At 51.2% G+C, this 19,498-nt stretch overlaps 1 protein-coding gene across 1 annotated transcript in view; it reads left to right on the top strand.

Moving 5' to 3' along the window:
• The window catches only part of CASR (calcium sensing receptor), a 57,613-nt gene that overhangs the window by 27,967 nt on the left and 10,148 nt on the right, over nucleotides 1-19,498 (top strand). The gene's annotated exons all lie outside the window — the stretch shown is intronic.

A 19,498-nucleotide genomic window follows, 5' to 3' on the forward strand; every position in this document is an offset into this window, starting at 1 on the left:
TCTCCGAACCTCTCCTCTCCTCTCCGAACCTCTCCTCTCCGAACCTCTCCTCTCCGAACCTCTCCTCTCCGAACCGAACCTCTCCTCTCCGAACCTCTCCTCTCCTCTCCGAACCTCTCCTCTTCTCTTCTCTCAGTCCAAGCTTCAGTCCAGAGCAGGCCCTTGCCTGTGGGGTCAGTAACTGGGGAGTATAAATGGTGCGTTCCATAACTGAATTATCCACCATCTAATTCTGTTGGCTTTCAGTGGTGTTAGCCCACTAACACATAGGAGTTATTATGGGGTTGTGGGATTGTTTAGCCTGGAGAAAAGGAAGCTGAGGGGAGACCCTTCTTGCTCTCTACAACTCCCTGCAAGGAGGTTGAATCAAGGTGAGTGTGAGTCTCTTCTCCCCTAGTAACAAGAGGTAGGATGAGAAGAAGCAGCCTAAAGTTGCACCAGGGGAGGTTTAGATTGGATAGTTGATTGGCTTTCCTGACTGAAAGTGTTCTCTAACACTGCAACAGATTCCCCAGGGAGGTGGTTGAAGCCCTATCCCTGGAGGCACTTCAAGGTGCTGAGGGACATGTTTTAGCACCAGATTTGGTAGAGCTAGAGAATGCCTCCTTATGTGCACTGATGCAGCTCAGAAGATGGACCTGCTGACAAAAGCACTTTGGAAGCTCTGCTCAGAAAGTGAGGTGAGGAAACAAGTGGAGTTACCAAAAACTCAATGACCTTAAAGGCCTTTTCCAACCAAAACTGTTCTGAGATTCAGATACAGGTGAAGCTGTGCTTCTGTCCATTCATTTGTCTTCTTCATGGCTGCCAACAAGCAACTGGTGGGCCTCTCTGTCTCACAGTAGAAGCATTGCAATTGAATGGGGAAGACAGGCTCCTGTGGATCTGAGAGGGTAAAGGTGTGCAGTCACAGGGTCATGGAGCAAAGCATCCTTAGGTTACTCCTAGACAGTTTGCAGGTTGTGCTTACACTGGAGGCTGTGAACCTCATCAGGCTCATGAATGAAAACTGAGATAGAGGTGGGCACAAGCCAACCTCATGAGCTTCAACAAGACCAAGGGCAGGGTCCTGCATCTGGGTCGAGGCAATCCCAGGCACAAATGCAGGCTGGGCAGGGACTGGCTGGAAAGCAGCCCTGAGGAGAGAGACTTGGGGGTGCTGGGGGACAAAAAGCTCACCAGGAGCTCTCAGTGTGCACTTGCAGCCCAGAAAGCCAACCAGAGCCTGGGCTGCATCAGGAGAAGTGTGGCCAGCAGGGCAAGGGAGGTGATTCTCCCCCTCTGCTCAGCCCTGCTGAGACCCCACCTGGAGTCCTGCCTCCAGTTCTGGAGCCCCTATTGCAAGAGGGATCTGGAGGTGCTGGAAGGTGTCCAGAGAAGGGCCAGGAGGATGAGCAGAGGGCTGGAGCTCCTCTCCTATGAGGACAGACTGAAGGAGTTGGGGCTGTTCAGTCTGGAGAAGAGAAGGCTCCCAGGTGACCTCATTGTGGCCTTCCAGGATCTGAGGAAGGCTGGTGGAGGGACTGCTCAGGATCTCAGGCAGTGATAGGACTAGGGGGAATGGAATGAAGCTGGAGGTGGGGAGATTGAGGCTGGAGGTGAGGAGGAAGTTCTTCCCCATGAGAGTGGTGAAGCCCTGGAATGGGTTGTCCAGGGAGGTGGTTGGGGCCCTGTCCCTGGGGGTGTTTAAGGCCAGGCTGGCTGAGGCTGTGGCCAGGCTGATGTAGTGTGGGGTGTCCCTGCCCATGGCAGGGGGGTTGGAACTGGATGATAGCTCTTCTATGCACCAGTGCAAAGTGTGTTGCACAGGCTGACAAATGTGCTGTTCCAGTGATCAGCAGGTTAAAGCTGTGCTCCTGTCAGCTACTGCATGCCTAGAAATCTGACTGAGCTCAGGCTTGGTGAAAATCTGCCATATGCTCTTCCACAAAATCAAAGCAAACACAAATAGGTTTCACCTAGCAACAGTGAAAGTTGTTTATTACACCTGTGCACCTCACAGCCAGCAGTTCCTTCCTCAGTGCTGGTGATACCTGTTAGGAAGAGGTAAAAATAGATTGGTGCCTTCTACAGCTTCACATTTTAGTGTGTCTGGCTGGCTGGAAATTGATTTGGCAAGGCATTAAAGAAGTAAATGATACCTCAGATGACAGGTGTTTCCAGACCTTTGAGCCTAATGGCTTCTCTAATCAATTTTTTGTCTGTTGAACTATATGGGCCTGTCTGAACAATTCAAATAGTGTTTGGAGAGCAGCTGCTTTGTGGTACGGAGAATGACTGCAGAGGGACCTCGCCTGACTGGACAGATGGGCAGAGGCCAACAGGATGGCATTCAACAAGTCCAAGTGCCAGGGGCTGCACTTTGGCCACAGCAACCCCATGCAGAGCTACAGGCTGGGGTCAGAGTGTCTGAGAGCTGCCAAACAGAGAGGGACCTGGGGGTGCTGATTGACAGCTGCCTGAACATGAGCCAGCAGTGTGCCCAGGTGGCCAAGAAGGTCAATGGCATCCTGGCCTGCATTAGGAATAGTGTGGCCAGCAGGAGCAGGGAAGTCATTGTGCCCTGTGCTCATCACTGGTTAGGCCACACCTTGAGTCCTGTGTCCAGTTCTGGGCCCCTCAGTTTAAGAAGGACATTGAGAGACTTGAAGGTGTCCAGAGAAGGGCAACAAGGCTGGGGAGAGGCCTTGAGCACAGCCCTGTGAGGAGAGGCTGAGGGAGCTGGGGTTGCTTAGCCTGGAGAAGAGGAGGCTCAGGGGAGACCTCATTGCCCTCTACAACTACCTGAAGGGAGGTTGTAGCCAGGAAGGGAGTTGGTCTCTTCTCTCTAGCAACCAGCATCACAACAAGAGGACACAGCCTCAAGCTGTGCCAGGGGATGTTTAGGCTGGAGGTGAGGAGAAAGTTCTTCACAGACTGAGTCGTTAGCCCTTGCAATGTGCTGCCCAGGGAGGTGGTGGAGTCCCCATCCCTGGAGGTGTTGAAGAGGGGATTGGATGTGGCACTTGGTGCCATGGTCTAGTCATGAGGTCTGTGGTGACAGGTTGGACTCAATGATCCTCGAGGTCTCTTCCAACCTTAGTGACGCTGTGAGACTGTGATGACCGGCATTAACCGAGACTAGTGTGAAAAGCAGTCCTTTGGGAAGAACCCTGATGGAGACAGAGGAAGATAGAAGGAAAAAGTTTAGACATAAGGAAGAAGTTCTTTACAAGGAGAGTGGTAAAATGCTGGAACAGGTTGCCAGGAATATGGTTGAGATGAGAACTGATGTGGCCCTGGGCAGCCTGATCTAGTTGGAGGTGTCCCTGCTCACTGCAGGGGGCCGGACAAGATGACCTTTGAGAGTCCCTTCCAACCCAATGCAGTCTGTGACTCTGAAGCTTCTGAGTATCAGCACACAGCAAAATCTCCCCTAGTCTGCATTATAAATGCACTGGAGATAACATTTAGCATAGAGGGAGACCAATTACATCACCAGTGTGTCTTTGTTGTGGGAGACCAAATTGAGAGGCAGACAATGTCAGCCACACACAGAAACGTGCGAGTCAAAAGGCTTGGGGAAGAGTGGCTGCAAAGCTGCCGAGCAGAGAAAGACTAAGGGCTGCTGACAGGCATCTGAAGGAGATCCAGCAGGTGGCTAAGAAGGCCATGAGCATCCTGGCCTTATCAGGAACAGTGTGACAAGCAGGACCAGGGAAGTGATTGTGCTCTTGTGGCAAAGCCACACCTTCTAGGGCGGGCTCCACGAGAGCCTTGTATGGCTTCCCTCTCTGAAGTGACTTCAGAGAGTAATTATCACTTCAGTTCTCAAGACATCAGTATCTTTTACCAAGACACACTGGGTCTTTCTTGAATAAAATGAGTTTCTTACAGAACTTATGCCTACTGAGGCTGCTCAGAAGATGGAACTGCTGACAAAAGGCACCTTGAAAGCTCTGCTCAGGACGTGAGGCGAGGAAACAAGTGGAGTTATCAGAAACTGCTTTTATGTTGTAATAATTCCTCTGACTTCGCTGGTTTCCTTTTTTTTTTCCAAGGTAGGGCTGAAGCTAACTTCAGAGGCATGATAATCATAGCATAGCTTATTTAGAATAGAATAGAATTAGCCAGGTTGGAAGAGACCTTCCAGATCATTGAGTCCAACCTATCACCCAACACCATCTAATCAACCATGGCACCAAGTGCCTCAGCCAGGCTCTTCCTAAACACCTCCAGTGATGGTGACTCCACCACCTCCCTGGGCACCACATTCCAATGGCCAATCTCTCTTGCTGGGAAGAACTTCTTCCTAACATCCAGCCTAAACCTCCCCTGGCACAGCTTGAGACTGTGTCCTCTTGTTCTGGTGCTGGTTGCCTAGGAGAATTGACCAACCCCCACCTGGCTACAACCTCCCTTCAGGTAGTTGTAGAGAGCAAAAAGGTCTCCCCTGAGCCTCTTCTTCTCCAGGCTAAGCAACCCCAGCTCCCTCAGCCTCTCCTCACAGGGCTGTGCTCCAGACCCCTCCCCAGCTTTGTTGCCCTTCTCTGGACACCTTCCAGCAACTCAACATCTTTCCTAACCTGAGGAGCCCATAACTGGACACAGGATTCAAGGTGTGGCCTAACCAGTGCAGTGTACAGGGGCAGCATGACCTCCCTGCTCCTGCTGGCCACACTATTCCTGATGCAGGCCAGGATGCCATTGGCTCTCTTGGCCACCTGGGCACACTGCTGGCTCATGTTCAGCCTGCCATCAACCAAGTGCCACACCCAATCCCCTCTGGAACACCTCCAGGGATGGTGACTCCACCACCTCCCTGGGCAGCACATTCCAATGACAAATGACTCTCTCAGTGAAGAACTTTCTCCTTACCTCGAGTCTAAACCTCCCCTGGTGCAGCTTGAGACTGTGTTCTCTTGTTCTGGTGCTGGGTGCCTGGGAGAAGAGCCCAACCCCCACCTGGCTACAACCTCCCTTCAGGTAGTTGTTTCTTTTCTTTCTGGAAGGATGCTCAGCCATCTTCACAGATACTGTACTGACCAGGCCCATGGTTTTATCCCCAAGGGGAACTGTCAGGCAGTACAAAGTGTCTCTACAGCGCAGGTGAAATTTGGAGGAAGGAGAACAAATTACCTCTTATGGCATATAAAGGAACCTTTTGCCCTGTAGAATACTGAGAATGATCTCCTCACTAGACCAGAAGCACTGCTTCCCTCAGAAAGGACTTTGATCTGCATCACTGTGAGGAATCACATGAAAGATAAACAGGAACTCAAGGGGCTGGGCTGTTTTCAGTGGTACCCAGTGACAGGCACAAACTAGGACACAGGGGATTTCACTGAAATGTAAGGAAAGAAATTCTCTCTTGTGAGGCTGGCAGAGCACTGGACCAAGCTGCTCAGAGAGGTTCTGGAGTATCCTTCCCTGGGGACTTTCAAAACTCACCTGCATGTCATACTATGCAACCTGATCAGGGCAAAAGTGTTTAGGAGGAGGGTTGGACTAGATGATCTGCAGGGGTCCCTTCACTGTTCTGTGGTTCTGTGTTTGTACCCAAAGGATTTCTCCACTTTACATTTCCCACAGGTGAAAACCAAAGCAATTATGGCACTGAGTCCATCATCAGTAAATTTGCTGATGACACCAAGCTGGGGGCAAGAGTTGATCTGCTGGAGGGTAGAGAGGCTCTGTAGAGGGACCTGGACAGGTTGGACAGATGGGCAGAGTCCAAGGGTATGAGATTGAACACATCCAAGTGCCAGGTGCTGCACATTGGCCACAGCAACCCCATGCAGTGCTACAGGCTGGGGTCAGAGTAGATGGAGAGCAGGCAGGCAGAAAGGGACGTGGGAGTGTGCCCAGGCAGCCAAGAGGGCCAATGGCATCCTGGCCTGCATCAGGAACAGTGTGGCCAGCAAGAGCAGGGAAGTCATTGTGCCCTGTACACTGCACTGGTTAGGCCACACCTCGAGTCCTGTGTCCAGTTCTGGGCCCCTCAGTTTAGGAAGGAGGTTGAGTTGCTGGAAGGTGTCCAGAGAAGGGCAACAAAGCTGGGGAGCGGTTTGGAACACAGCCCTGTGAGGAGAGGCTGAGGGAGCTGGGGTTGCTTAGCCTGGAGAAGAGGAGACTCAGGGGTGACCTTATCACTTTCTACAACTCCCTGAAGGGAGGTTGTAGCCAGGTGGGGGTTGGTCTCTTCTCCCAGGCAAGCAGCACCAGAACAAGGGGACTCAGGCTGTGCCAGGGGAGGTTTAGGCTGGAGGTTAGGAAGAAGTTCTACACAGAGAGAGTGATTGCCCATTGGAATGGGCTGCCCAAAGAGGTGGTGGAGTCACCATCACTGGAGGTGTTCAGGAGGAGACTTGATGGGGTGCTTGGTGCCATGGGTTAGTTGTTTAGGTGGTGTTGGATTGGTTGATGGGTTGGACATGATGATCTTGAAGGTCTCTTCCAACCTATTTTGGTTTATTCTCATTTATTAAGTCTAGACTGGGTGGCTGTGGTGGCTCTTTCATGCTGCAGCTGCAGGCAGAGACAGCAGCACAGAGACCACAGGACAAAATGCCATCTAACAGCACTGACAATTAGCTCTCACTGTACCTTCACCATTGCCTCTGTCCAGAGATCATCTCTCCCCACAAAGCCTCAGCAAGAATCCAAAACACATTCCAGTGGGGTCACTTTCCCAATGATCCTGCAGTTTGAAATCCTTTGTATAACAAACCATGAAAATTTATGCCACGTTCCAGAAAGGAATCTTGATCCATCTGAGAGATAGCCCACAGCAGATGCAAAGCCTGGACACTGTCCTGCTGAAGGCCTGTGTTTGCCAGGCAAACTTGGGTTTCATAGTTTCATTCAGGGTTGGAAGGGACCACAAGGATCATCTAGTTCCAACCCCCCTGCCATGGGCAGGGACACCCCACACTAGATCAGCCTGGCCACAGCCTCAGCCAGCCTGGCCTTAAACACCTCCAGGAACAGGGCCCCAACCACCTCCCTGGACAACCCATTCCAGGGTTTCACCACTCTCATGGTGAAGAACCTCCTCCTCACATCTAGCCTGAATCTCCCCACCTCCAGCTTCATTCCATTCCCCCTAGTCCTATCACTCCCTGAGATCCTGAGCAGTCCCTCCCCAGCCTTCTTGGAGCCCCCTTCAGATCCTGGAAGGCCACAATGAGGTCACCCCAGAGCCTTCTCTTCTCCAGACTGAACAGCCCCAACTCCTTCAGTCTGTCCTCACAGGAGAGGTGCTTCAGCCCTCTGCTCATCCTCCTGGCCCTTCTCTGGACACCTTCCAGCACCTCCACATCCCTCTTGGAATAGGGGCTCCAGAACTGGAGGCAGTACTCCAGGTGGGGTCTCAGCAGAGCTGAGCAGAGGGGGAGAATCACCTCCCTTGCCCTGCTGGCCACACTTCTCCTGCTGCAGCCCAGGATCTGATTGGCTTTCTGGGCTGCAAGTGCACACTGAGAGCTCCTGGTGAGCTTTTTGTCCCCCAGCACCCCCAAGTCTCTCTCCTCAGGGCTACTTTCCAGCCAGTCTTTCCAGCAAGGTCTGTTTTCCCCCAAAGACATGCTGACTAGGAGACCTTTTTTCTTCATTAGAATGATCCATGCCAGGTCAAGGCTGTTGTCACAGATTGTGTCTTATTTCTTGTAGGGGTTTAAATGAGCTTTGGTTTCACTGGCCCTTACTTGGCCTTGCTCTATTAGATTTAAAAGTCAGATGAAACACTCAAGAGTTTTTCTCCACAAGGTATTGTACATTGATGAAATTATTCCTAGGTCTGATCATGATAATTTGGACAGAGTGGGGAGTTAGTCATAAGATGTGTTTATTTTTGGTGGATTGAGAACTCTTTGAAGGACAGAGCACAGAGGGTTGTGAGCAATAGTGCAGGGCCTACTTGGAGGCCTGTGGCTAATGGGAGTTCCCCAGGGGTCAGTACCACATCTAGTCTTCACTATCTTCAACAACAACCAATGAAGGGACAGAGTCTACTCTCAGCAAGTCTGCTGAGGATACAGAGCTGGGTGGCTTGGCTGACACTCCCCAGGCTGTGCTGCCAACCAGTGAGACCTGGACAGGCTGGAGAGCTGGGCATAGGGGAGCCTCATGAAGTTCAATAAGGGCAAGTGTAGAGTCCTGCACCTGGGGAGGAATAACCCCCTGCACCAGTACAGGTTATGGGCTGAGCAGCTCTGTGGGTAAGGACCTGGGAGTGTTGGTGGACAAGTTCAGCAGGAGCCAGCAATGTGCCTTCATGGCCAGGAAGGCAAATGGTGTTCTAGGATCTGGCCAGCAGGTTGAGGGAGATTCTTCTCCCCCTCTACTCTGACTTGGTGAAGCTGTTCCTGGAGTATTGTGTGCAGCTCTGTGCTCTCCAGTTCAAGAAGAGCAAAGAACTACTGGAGAGAATGCATTGGAGAGTCCCTAAGATGCTAAGGGGACCTGCAAGGAAAAGCTGAGACTTGTGACTGCTTAGTCTGGACAAGAGCAGACTGAGAGGGGGTCTTACCACTGCTTATCAATATGTAATGGGTAGAGGTCAAAGGGTTGGGGCTGGGCTACTGTCAGTGGTGCCCAGTGGTAGGACAAGGGGTAACAAGCTGTGCTGGGTTGAGGCAGCCCCCTTCCCCACCCCTGGCAAACAATAAACACTCAGACAAACGGATTGCAAAAGTGATGGAAAGTTTCAATAGAAAGCAGTGAACTTCTACAGAAAAGCAAAAGCACAGTGATAAAGAAAAATCCCCAAACAGACCCAGAGAGATCCCATCCCTACCTGAGGGTACACCTAAGACCCCCAGGGCTCCTTCGTCCCCCTCCCACTGCTAGGCTGGTCTCAGCTGGCCAGATCTGAGACTGCCCATCCCCCTGTGGCCTTGGGCCTAGCCAGGCCCAAAGCCAGGAGACATCTCCCCCAGGTACCAGCTGACGGAGGAGGAAGAAAAGAGAGTGCTAGATTCCGCACTGGATCTTATAGTGGTGCAAAGGATTGTGGTAGGAAATACTACATAATTTCCTGTGTCCACCCCTCTGGGCTGGACCTCTGGACACAGGAAGTAAACATTGCAGGGGGCACCCAGCTCAAACTGCAACACAAGCACAAACTAGGACACAGGAGGTTTCACTGAAACAAGGAGAAACTTGCTGCCATGGTTTAGTTGATTAGATGGTGCTGGGTGGTAGGTTGGACTCGATAATCTCGAAGGTCTTTTCCAATCTGGTTAATTGTCCTTCTTCTCCTTCCCCTTCCCCTTCCCCTTTCCCTTCTCCTTCTTCTCCTTCTCCTTCTCCTTCTCCTTCTCCTTCTCCTTCTCCTTCTCCTTCTCCTTCTCCTTCTCCTTCTCCTTCTCCTTCTCCTTCTCCTTCTCCTTCTCCTTCTCCTTCTCCTTCTCCTTCTCCTTCTCCTTCTCCTTCTCCTTCTCCTTCTCCTTCTCCTTCTCCTTCTCCTTCTCCTTCTCCTTCTCCTTCTCCTTCTCCTTCTCCTTCTCCTTCTCCTTCTCCTTCTTCTTTCCTGTGAGGATGTCAGAGCACTGGACCAGATTGTCCAGAGAGGTTGTGGAGTCTCTTTCTCTGGTGGCTTTTAAAATCCTTCTGGACATGTTCCTATGCATCCTGCTCTAAATGCTCCTGCTGTAGCAGAAGGGCCATCTGTGGGCATCCCTTCCAACCCCTGCAGTTCTGTGATTCCCTGATCTTGTCCATTTGCTCACCCACCCTTTTGGCATACATTCAGTCTTGCTTAGCCTCAGCACAGCCAGACAGTGAAAAAAAATAATCCCACCTTTACATACTCTTTATGACTTCCTCGTTTACACATGCACAAGGTTTATTGGCCCTCCTTGCCACGGCATGCAATGGAAAGGTCAGGTTAAGTTGCCAGTAATGGGCTGCAGGAGGTGGCACCACTTCTGCGCCTAAGGCTTGAATTGCTAATGCCTTGATGCCTGAGTTTCACTGCTTTGGCTTGAGAGGAAATGGTCTCAAATTGCACCAGGGGAGGTTTAGGTTGACCATTAGAAGAAACTTCATCACTGAAAGGGTTCTCAAACCCTGGAGCAGGCTCACTGGGTGTAGTGGTGTGATGGTTTAATCCACCAACATAAAGCACAGCTAAACTCAGCTGGGGAAGCAATTGTAGGTTGTATTTTACAAGCAATAATGAAATGCAATGGATATGTACAAAACACACAGTATTTACAGTGTCACACAAGAACTTACAGGAAGGAACACAGCACAGATCCTCCTGAGGAGCATTTCACCTTGGGTTCCCCCCAACCTCTCCCCCGCTTCCCTTTCTGTCTAGACGAAGAAGGAGAAAGAGAGAGAGAAGGATATTTAGAATAAACCTTTAGTTAGAATAAACCAAACCAGGTTGGAAGAGACCTTCAAGATCATCGTGTCCAACCCATCAACCAATCCAACCCACCCAAACAGCTAACCCATGGCACCAAGCACCCCATCAAGTCTCCTCCTGAACACCTCCAATGATGGTGACTCCACCACCTCCCCAGGCAGCCCATTCCAATGGGCAATCACTCTCTCTGTGTAGAACTTCTTCCTAACATCCAACCTGAACCTCCCCTGGTGCAGCCTGAGACTGTGTCCTCTTGTTCTGGTACTGGCTGCCTGGGAGAAGAGACCAACATCCACCTGTCTACAACCTCCCTTAAGGTAGCTGTAGAGAGTGATAAGGTCACCCCTGAATCTCCTCTTCTCCAGGCTGTTAAGGGAAATTCATTAGCTCAAAGCAGTTGTTAAGAACAGTTAGCTGCTTATCTTATCAGCTTCAGTCCAGGGTCAGCAGCATGCATTCTGGCCAAGAAATGAAAGACAGACTGAGACAGAATGTGATATTCCTAAAGCTACATCCCAGTCACCTACCCATGAAACTCGTTCAGAATTAACCTTTGTTTTCCTTTTCACACCAAACCTTCAGCTAGAGAGTTCTGCAGCTCTCCTTCTCTGGAAGGCACAGCTGAGAGGGAATTTAACAAATGTTTATCAAAGTCTGAGTTCTGGGGGTCATAAGGGAGGCTCTGCTCACTTACACCCTGGAACAGGACAAGGGGCAATAGATAGAAACTACAGCACAGGACGTTCCACCTCACCATGAGGAGGAACATCTTCACTGTGAGGATCACAGAACACTGGAACAGGCTCCCCAGAGAGGTTGTGGAGTCTCTTTCCCTGGAGACTTTCCAGACCCATCTGGATGTGTTCCTGTCTGACCTGTGCTGGGTTCTATGATCCTGCTCTGGCAGGGGGGTTGGACATGATGATCTTTGCAGGCCCCTTCCAACCCCCTAACATCCTGTGATCCTGTGACCCTGGGGCAGTGCTTGAATCACAGTATCACAGTATCAGTCAGGGTTGGAAGGGACCACAAGGATCAGCTAGTTCCAACCCCCTGCCATGGGCAGGGACACCCCACACTACATCAGCCTGGCCACAGCCTCATCCAGCCTGGCCTTAAACACCCCCAGGGACAGGGCCCCAACCACCTCCCTGCACAACCCATCCCAGGGCTTCACCACTCTCATGGGGAAGAACTTCCTCCTCACCTCCAGCCTCAATCTCCCCACCTCCAGCTTCATTCAGATGCTGGAGGTGTTTCAGGGATGCAGAGACGTGCTGCTGAGGGACGTGGTTCAGCACCAGCCTTGGTAGCGCTGCAGAATGGTTAGATCTGATGATCTTAAAGGGTCTTTTCCCCCAGAAGTGATTCCCTGGCTGTGTGGTTGTTTACCTTTGCCACAATCCCTGCATTCGCTGCAGCCTTCCCCAGCGGCGCTCTGGGTATTTGCTGCCGCCTAGTGCTGAGCACTGCAGGTGACAGGGAGCTGGTGACCGAGGCTGGAGGAGTTCCCAGTGAGACGATCCTTCCTCTTTGTTGATCCCTGGCTTTAAACGTCTCTTGGACAGTTCTGGATCCGTGAATGCATGCCCTGCGTGGGCTGACGTGGAGGCAAACTCCAGGCATGCTATGGGGAGTGCATTACTTGTGCATGTCTCCTAGCAAGGTGCAGAGGGATTGCTGTGCAACAATATTACAATATTGATGATCTGGATGAGGGGATTGAGTCCATCAGCAGTACATTTGCAGATGACACCAAGCTGGGGGCAGGAGTTGATCTGCTGGAGGGTAGAGAGGCTCTGCAGAGGGACCTGGACAGGCTGGACAGATGGGCAGAGTCCAAGGGCAGGAGACTGAAGACATCCAAGTGCCAGGTTCTGCACATTGGTCACAGCAACCCCATGCAGTGCTACAGGTTGGGGTCAGAGTGGCTGAGAGCAGCCAGGCAGAGAGGGACCTGGGAGTGCTGGTGGATAGTAGGATGAACATGAGCCTGCAGCGTGCCCAGGTGGCCAAGAAGGCCAATGGCATCCTGGCCTGCATCAGGAACAGTGTGGCCAGCAGGAGCAGGGAGGTCATTGTGCCCTGTACTCAGCACTGCTTAGGTCACACCTTGAGTCCTGTGTCCAGTTCTGGGCCCCTCAGTTTGGGAAAGATGTTGAGATGCTGGAAGGTGTCCAGAGAAGGGCAATAAAGCTGGGGAGGGGTCTGGAGCCCTGTGAGGAGAGGCTGAGGGAGCTGGGGTTGCTTAGCCTGGAGAAGAGGAGGCTCAGGGGAGACCTTCTTGCTGTCTACAACTCCCTGAACGGAGGTTGTAGCCAGGTGGGGGTTGGTCTCTCCTCCCAGGCAACCAGCACCAGAACAAGAGGACACAGTCCCAAGCTGTGCCAGGAGAGGTTCAGGCTGGAGGTTAGGAAGAATTTCTTCCCAGCAAGAGAGATTGGCCATTGGAATGTGCTGCCCAGGGAGGTGGTGGAGTCACCGTCACTGGAGGTGTTTAGGAAGAGCCTGGATGAGGCACTTGGTGCCATGGTTTAGTTGATCAGATGGTGTTGGGTGATAGGTTGGACTCGATGATCTTTGAGGTCTTTTCCAGCCTGGTCTATTCTATTCTATTCTATTCTATTCTATTCTATTCTATTCTATTCTATTCTATTCTATTTCAATTTCTATTCTATTGTAAATTCTTGAACACACTCAAATTGAAAGGTGTCATGTATGCCATATCCTCATGACATAACATTGTAGGAGACAGCCAAAGAGGAGTGAAGGAGCTAAGGAGGCCCAGGAATGCTAAATGAATTGTATGATATTGACCTTGCTACCAGAAGAAAAATAATAACCCTGGACATATCCCAGGGGTGCCTGTTTTAGAGCTATAATGTGACATTAGCAGAAGTAGAATATCCTTAAAAAGAGATTAGAGAACAGCCTAAGCAATTTAAATTGGATCTAAAAGGCTGACACGACCAGACAATTCATCACTGCACTCCACAAGCTGAGATGGTAGGCTGGTGATATATGCATCAAAGTGTCACTGGCTTGGAATGACAAATTCAATAGAGAATAGAATAGAGTAGAGTAGAGTAGAGTAGAGTAGAGTAGAGTAGAGTAGAATAGAATAGAATAGAATTAAACAGGTTGGAAGAAGCCTTCAAGATATTCAAGTCCAAGCTATCATCCAACACCACCTAATCAACTAAACCATGACACCAAGCACCCCATCAAGTCTCCTCCTGAACACCTCCAGTGATGATGACTCCACCACCTCCCTGGGCAGCACATCCCAATGGGCAATTACTCTCTCTGTGTAGAACTTCTTCCTAACATCCAGCCTAAACCTCCCCTGGTGCAGCTTGAGACTGTGTCCTCTTGTTCTGGTGCTGGTTGCTTGGGAGAAGAGAACAACATCAACCTGGCTACAACCTCCCTTCAGGTAGTTGTGGACAGCAAGAAGGTCTCCCCTGAGCCTCCTCTTCTCCAGGCTAAGCAACCCCAGCTCCCTCAGCCTCTCCTCACAGGGCTGTGCTCAAGGCCTCTCCCCAGCCTTGTTGACCTTCTCTGGACATATTCAAGTCTCTCAGTGTCCTTCTTAAACTGAGGGGCCCAGAACTGGACACAGGAATCAAGGTGTGGCCAAAACAGTGCTGAGCACAGGGCACAATGACTTCCCTGCTCCTGCTGGCCACACTGTTCCTGCTGCAGGCCAGGATGCCATTGGCCTTCTTGGCCACCTGGCCACACTGCAGGCTCATGTTCAGGCAGCTGTCAATCAGCACCCCCAGGTCCCTCTGTGCCTGGCCACTCAGTATGTAGCCTAATGATTTCTTAGCCTGGTATTATGTAGCTTGGTATTTCTTAGTGTGCAGCCTGGTGATTTTTTCCCTTCTGTGCTCTCCAGGGGCTTTTGTGTGTTCTGCTTTCCATTAATATTAATACTTGTGTTTCACAGCCCTGTCTGAATGGTCTGGGCTGGATTAGTGCTTTGAGAGCACACCATAATAAATTCTGCTCCTTAAGCTTTATTTGTATGCTGAGGATGGCAATGCATCATTACCCCTTAATTAATTGATGAGCTTTCATTTGAATTAGCATGGCCAAAAATCCTGTACTGAGAATGGGTTTATCATGCATGGGGTACAGTGATTCACTCCTTTTCCCTGCCTTATCCATGGATGTTCTCCATGCTGTTGGGTATAGGGACCTCTGTCCTCACTGACTTATGCTTGTACATGGTTTAGCACCAGACCTGGTAGAGTTAGACAGCAGTTGGATTCCAGGACCATATGGGTTTTTTCCAACCAATCCAATTCTATCAGTCTGTTCTGTGATCAGTGGGGCAGAGACTGGTCAGAGGCCTGCTTCATTTGGAGCAAGTCTAGGTCTTGTCCATCCTGGTCTATTCTTTCTATTCTATTCTTCTATTCTATTCTATTCTATTCTATTCTATTCTATTCTATTCTATTCTATTCTGATCTGATCTGATCTGTTCTATTCTATTCTATTCTGGTCTGGTCTGTTCTATTCTGTTCTGTTTTATCCTATTCTAGAGGAGGGCCATGAAGATGATTGGAGTGCTGGAGCACCTCCCCTGTGTGGACAGGCTATGAGAGTTAGGGCTGTGTCCAATGCTGGGCCCCTCAGTTTAAGAAGGACATTGAGAGACTTGAAGGTGTCCAGAGAAGGGCAACAAGGCTGGGGAGAGGCCTTGAGCACAGCCCTGTGAGGAGAGGCTGAGGGAGCTGGGGTTGCTTAGCCTGGAGAAGAGGAGGCTCAGGGGAGACCTCATTGCTCTCTACAACTACCTGAAGGGAGGTTGCAGCCAGGAGGGGGTTGATCTCTTCTCCCAGGCAAGCAGCACCAGAACAAGAGGACACAGTCTCAAGCTGTGCCAGGGGAGGTTTAGGCTGGAGGTTAGGAAGAAGTTCTACACAGAGAGAGAGATTGCCCATTGGAATGGGCTGCCTGGGGAGGTGGTGGAGTCACCATCATTGGAGGTGTTCAGGAGGAGACTTGATGGGGTGCTTGGTGCTATGGGTTAGTTGTTTAGGTGGTGTTGGATGATAGGTTGGACTCTATGATCTTGAAGGTCTCTTCCAACCTGGTCTATTCCATTCCATTCCATTCCATTCTATTCTATTCTACTACCACCTCCAAGATTGCAGCTTCACTGCAGAGGAGGCCAAAGGGAGCTGACCCAGTACAAACATCACTGTGGATCTGCAAAACCCATGTCACCCATTCTGACCTCAGAGCTGCTTCTGCTCTGCTCTATCTATTCCCTGGTGGAGCTGAAAAGCGTTACTAAACACTGGAACCATGTCCCCAGTGGGGTGGTTGCATCCTCATCCCTGGAGGTGCTCCCAAAATGCAGAGCTGTGGTGCTGTGGAGTATCATTTAACACCAGACTTGGTAGAGTTAGATGATTTTTGGACTTGATCTTAAAGGTCTTTTCCAACCAAAACAGTTCTGTGGCTTTGTAACTCTGGGAGCTGCTGCCCTGGGTTAACACAGCCTGCTCTCACAAGCCCCTCTCCCCCCACACAGATGGGAGGGAAAACAACACAAAACCCCCTCTGGGTTGAGATAAGGAACTTACTGAGATGATGCAGTGCACCATCACCTTAGGCTGTTTGCAGAAAAGCACAGCAAAATGCAGAAGCAGCAGCAGCAGAAGCCAGAGACCTCCCTGCACAACCCACAGCCTGCCCAGTGGACCAGACCAGCACCCCAAACTGGAAACCAGCCGCTGGAAACAGCAGCCTCTCGTGCTGCAATCTGAACTTCAAGCCCCCTCATACTTTGCTCCAGCCAGCACTTTGAGTTTGAAGCTGGCATGGTGGCAGCATGGCAGAGAATGTCTGCAGCCTGTTCAACTCAACCCATGACAACTGGACAAGGGGCATCTTACTGGGTGACCCTCATGGATGAGGGGGAGCAGAAGGGAGCAGTCTTGTCTTTTCTTCCCTGCAGCAGCCTGTGCTCACCACAGCCATGTCCATCAGAGGGTGAGGCCTTCCAGGGCCAAGTCCTGGCTTTCAGTGAGATTATTTGGGACCGGATGGGATCCATCCTAGGGTGCTGAGAGAGCTGGCAGAGGAGCTGGCCAAGCCACTCTCCATCATTTTCCTCCAGTCCTGGTTCACTGGAGAGGTCCCAGGTGACTGAAACTGGCCAAGGTGGTCCACATCCACAAGAAGGGTCTGGCAGCCTGACCTCAGTGCCAGGGAAAGTGATGGAGCAGATTATCCTGGAGGCAATAAATGCACACCTGAAGGATGGCCAAGGGCTCAGGTCCAGCCAGCATGGATTTAGGAGGGGCAGGTCCTGCCTGACCAACCTGATCTCCTTCTATGATCAGGTGACTGTCTGGTGGATGTGGGGCAGGCTGTGGATGTGGTCTACCTGGACTTCAGCAAGGCCTTTGACATCATCCCCCACAGCAAACTGCTGGCCAAGCTGTCAGCCCCTGGCTTGGACAGCAGCACTCTGAGCTGGGTTAGGAACTGGCTGGAGGCTGAGCCCAGAGAGTGGTGGTGAATGGTGCCACAGCCAGCTGGCAGCCAGGCACCAGTGGTGTGCCCCAGGGATCAGTGCTGGGCCCCATCCTCTTCAACATCTTCATTGATGATCTGGATGAGGGGATGGAGTCAGTCATCAGCAAGTTTGCAGATGACACCAAGTTAGGAGCAGATGTTGGTCAGTCAGAGGGCAGAAGGGCTCTGCAGAGGGACCTTGACTGACTGGACAGATGGGCAGAGTCCAACAGGATGGCATTCAACAAGTCCAAGTGCCAGGTGCTGCACTTTGGCCACAGCAACCCCATGCAGAGCTACAGGCTGGGGTCAGAGTGGCTGAGAGCAGCCAGGCAGAGAGGGACCTGGGGGTGCTGATTGACAGCTGCCTGAATATGAGCCAACAGTGTGCCCAGGTGGCCAAGAAGGCCAATGGCATCCTGGCCTGCATTAGGAAGAGTGTGGCCAGCAGGAGCAGGGAAGTCATTGTGCCCTGTACTCTGCATTGGTTAGGCCACACCTTGAGTCCTGTGTCCAGTTCTGGGCCCCTCAGTTTAAGAAGGACATTGAGACACTTGAAGGTGTCCAGAGAAGGGCAACAAGGCTGGGGAGAGGCCTTGAGCACAGCCCTGTGAGGAGAGGCTGAGGGAGCTGGGGTTGCTTAGCCTGGAGAAGAGGAGGCTCAGGGGTGACCTCATTGCCCTCTACAACTACCTGAAGGGAGGTTGTAGCCAGGAAGGGGTTGGTCTCTTCTCCCAGGCAGCCAGCACCAGAACAAGAGGACACAGTCTCAAGCTGCACCAGGGGAGGGTTAGGCTGGAGGTGAGGAGAAAGTTCTTCACTGAGAGAGTCATTCGCCATTGGAATGTGCTGCCCAGGGAGGTGGTAGAGTCCCCATCCCTGGAGGCATTCAGGAGGGGATTGGATGTGGCACTTGGTGCCATGGTCTAGTCATGGGGTCTGTGGTGATAGGTTGGACTCGATGATCCTCGAGGTCCTTTCCAACCTAAGTGATACTGTGATACTGTGATACTGTGATATTTCAGCTGCATACCTCAAAGGGGAGCTGATCTACTGAGGAGGGCCAGCAGGGATGAGGAAGAAAAAAATCCTGCCTCTGCTCTCTCACCCATTATTCAAAGCCTGGGTACTGTGGTGATAGTTTTATGTTCTTCCATCCACATTCCATGACTTTGCAAAGGAATCAATGGCCTCATCATGCATAATTCCACAGTGATTCTTCTAGACTCTCTCAGGCTGCTGTTGACAGAGGCAGTGAGAGGAGGGTATCTCTGTGGCTCTGGGGATTTTAGCTTGATAAGGAGGGAGAAAAGCAAACTGAGAAAAATGAGGCACCAGAGCAAAACTGACAGGAATTGATGAAGGGATTCTGTTCCCCTGTCCCTATGTTTCCTGGGGAAAAGGTTTCATCAGAACCATGCTGTCTGTTCTGTGTCTGTGGGGTCAGGAGGCCTCTGCCTGCTCAGACAAACTGATTTAAGCTTGTTTCTTCTCACATTCTGCCATCCAGGGTTCTGTGTTTGGGCACTAAGAGGTGAGAAAGAGAGGACTGGGCTTACAAGCTAGAACCATAGCAGCAACTGCATCACAGTGGTCTAAGGCCAGCTGACAGCCAGGTGCCCTCAGAGTCCCCTCAGCTTACCACAGATGAGGTCTACAGAGAAACTAAGAACACCATTAAAGGAAGGAGATAACCCAATCTGATAAGTGCATAAAGCAGCAACTCACCTTTTAAGACAAACAGGATGTGGATGACAGCTGCCAGTACAGGCTTTCTATCACTAAGGTTAGAAAAGACCTCTAAGATCAAGCCCAACCATCTGTCCAAGGCCACCATGCCTCCCACACCATGTCCCCAAGTGCCACAGCTGCACGTTTCTTTGAACCACCTCCAGCTGTTGGTGCTGCAGGTTCTTTGTTCCACCCTGTCAGGCTATCTAGGTCCCAAATGTTACAGCTACAGTTGTCCCTAGTCCAGAGCATGGGACTGGTTAAGGCATGAGGTGGAAATGACAGGAGCAAATCTGTAGGGGTGGGCACACTGTGATTACCTGAGACTATGCAACCAGGAGACAAAACCAAACAAAAACAGTGATCTGGAGGCTTCAGGCCTGCCATGTAGCAAGTGAGCTCCAAGTGTTGCTTCTTAGTGCCCAGCAGGAGCAGGGAAGTCATTCTGCCCTGTACTCAGCACTGGTTAGGCCACACCTGGAGTCCTGTGTCCAGTTCTGGGCCCCTCAGGTTAGAAAATATGTTGAGATGCTGGAAGGTGTCCAGAGAAGGGCAACAAAGCTGGGGAGGGGTCTGGAGCACAGCCCTGTGAGGAGAGGCTGAGGGAGCTGGGGTTGCTTAGCCTGGAGAAGAGGAGGCTCAGGGGAGACCTTCTTGCTCTCTACAGCTACCTGAAGGGAGGTTGTAGCCAGGAGGGGGTTGGTCTCTTCTCCCAGGCAAGCAGCACCAGAACAAGAGGACACAGTCTCAAGCTGTGCCAGGGGAAGTTTAGGCTGGATGTTAGGAAGAAATTCTTCCCAGCAAGAGAGATTGGCCATTGGAATGTGCTGCCCAGGGAGGTGGTGGAGTCACCATCACTGGAGGTGTTTAATAGGA

The sequence above is a fragment of the Melanerpes formicivorus genome, unplaced genomic scaffold (genome assembly GCF_026170545.1).
Source record: "Melanerpes formicivorus ecotype bairdi unplaced genomic scaffold, bMelFor1.0.p_v2 SCAF_96, whole genome shotgun sequence".
NCBI classification, from domain to species: domain Eukaryota; kingdom Metazoa; phylum Chordata; class Aves; order Piciformes; family Picidae; genus Melanerpes; species Melanerpes formicivorus.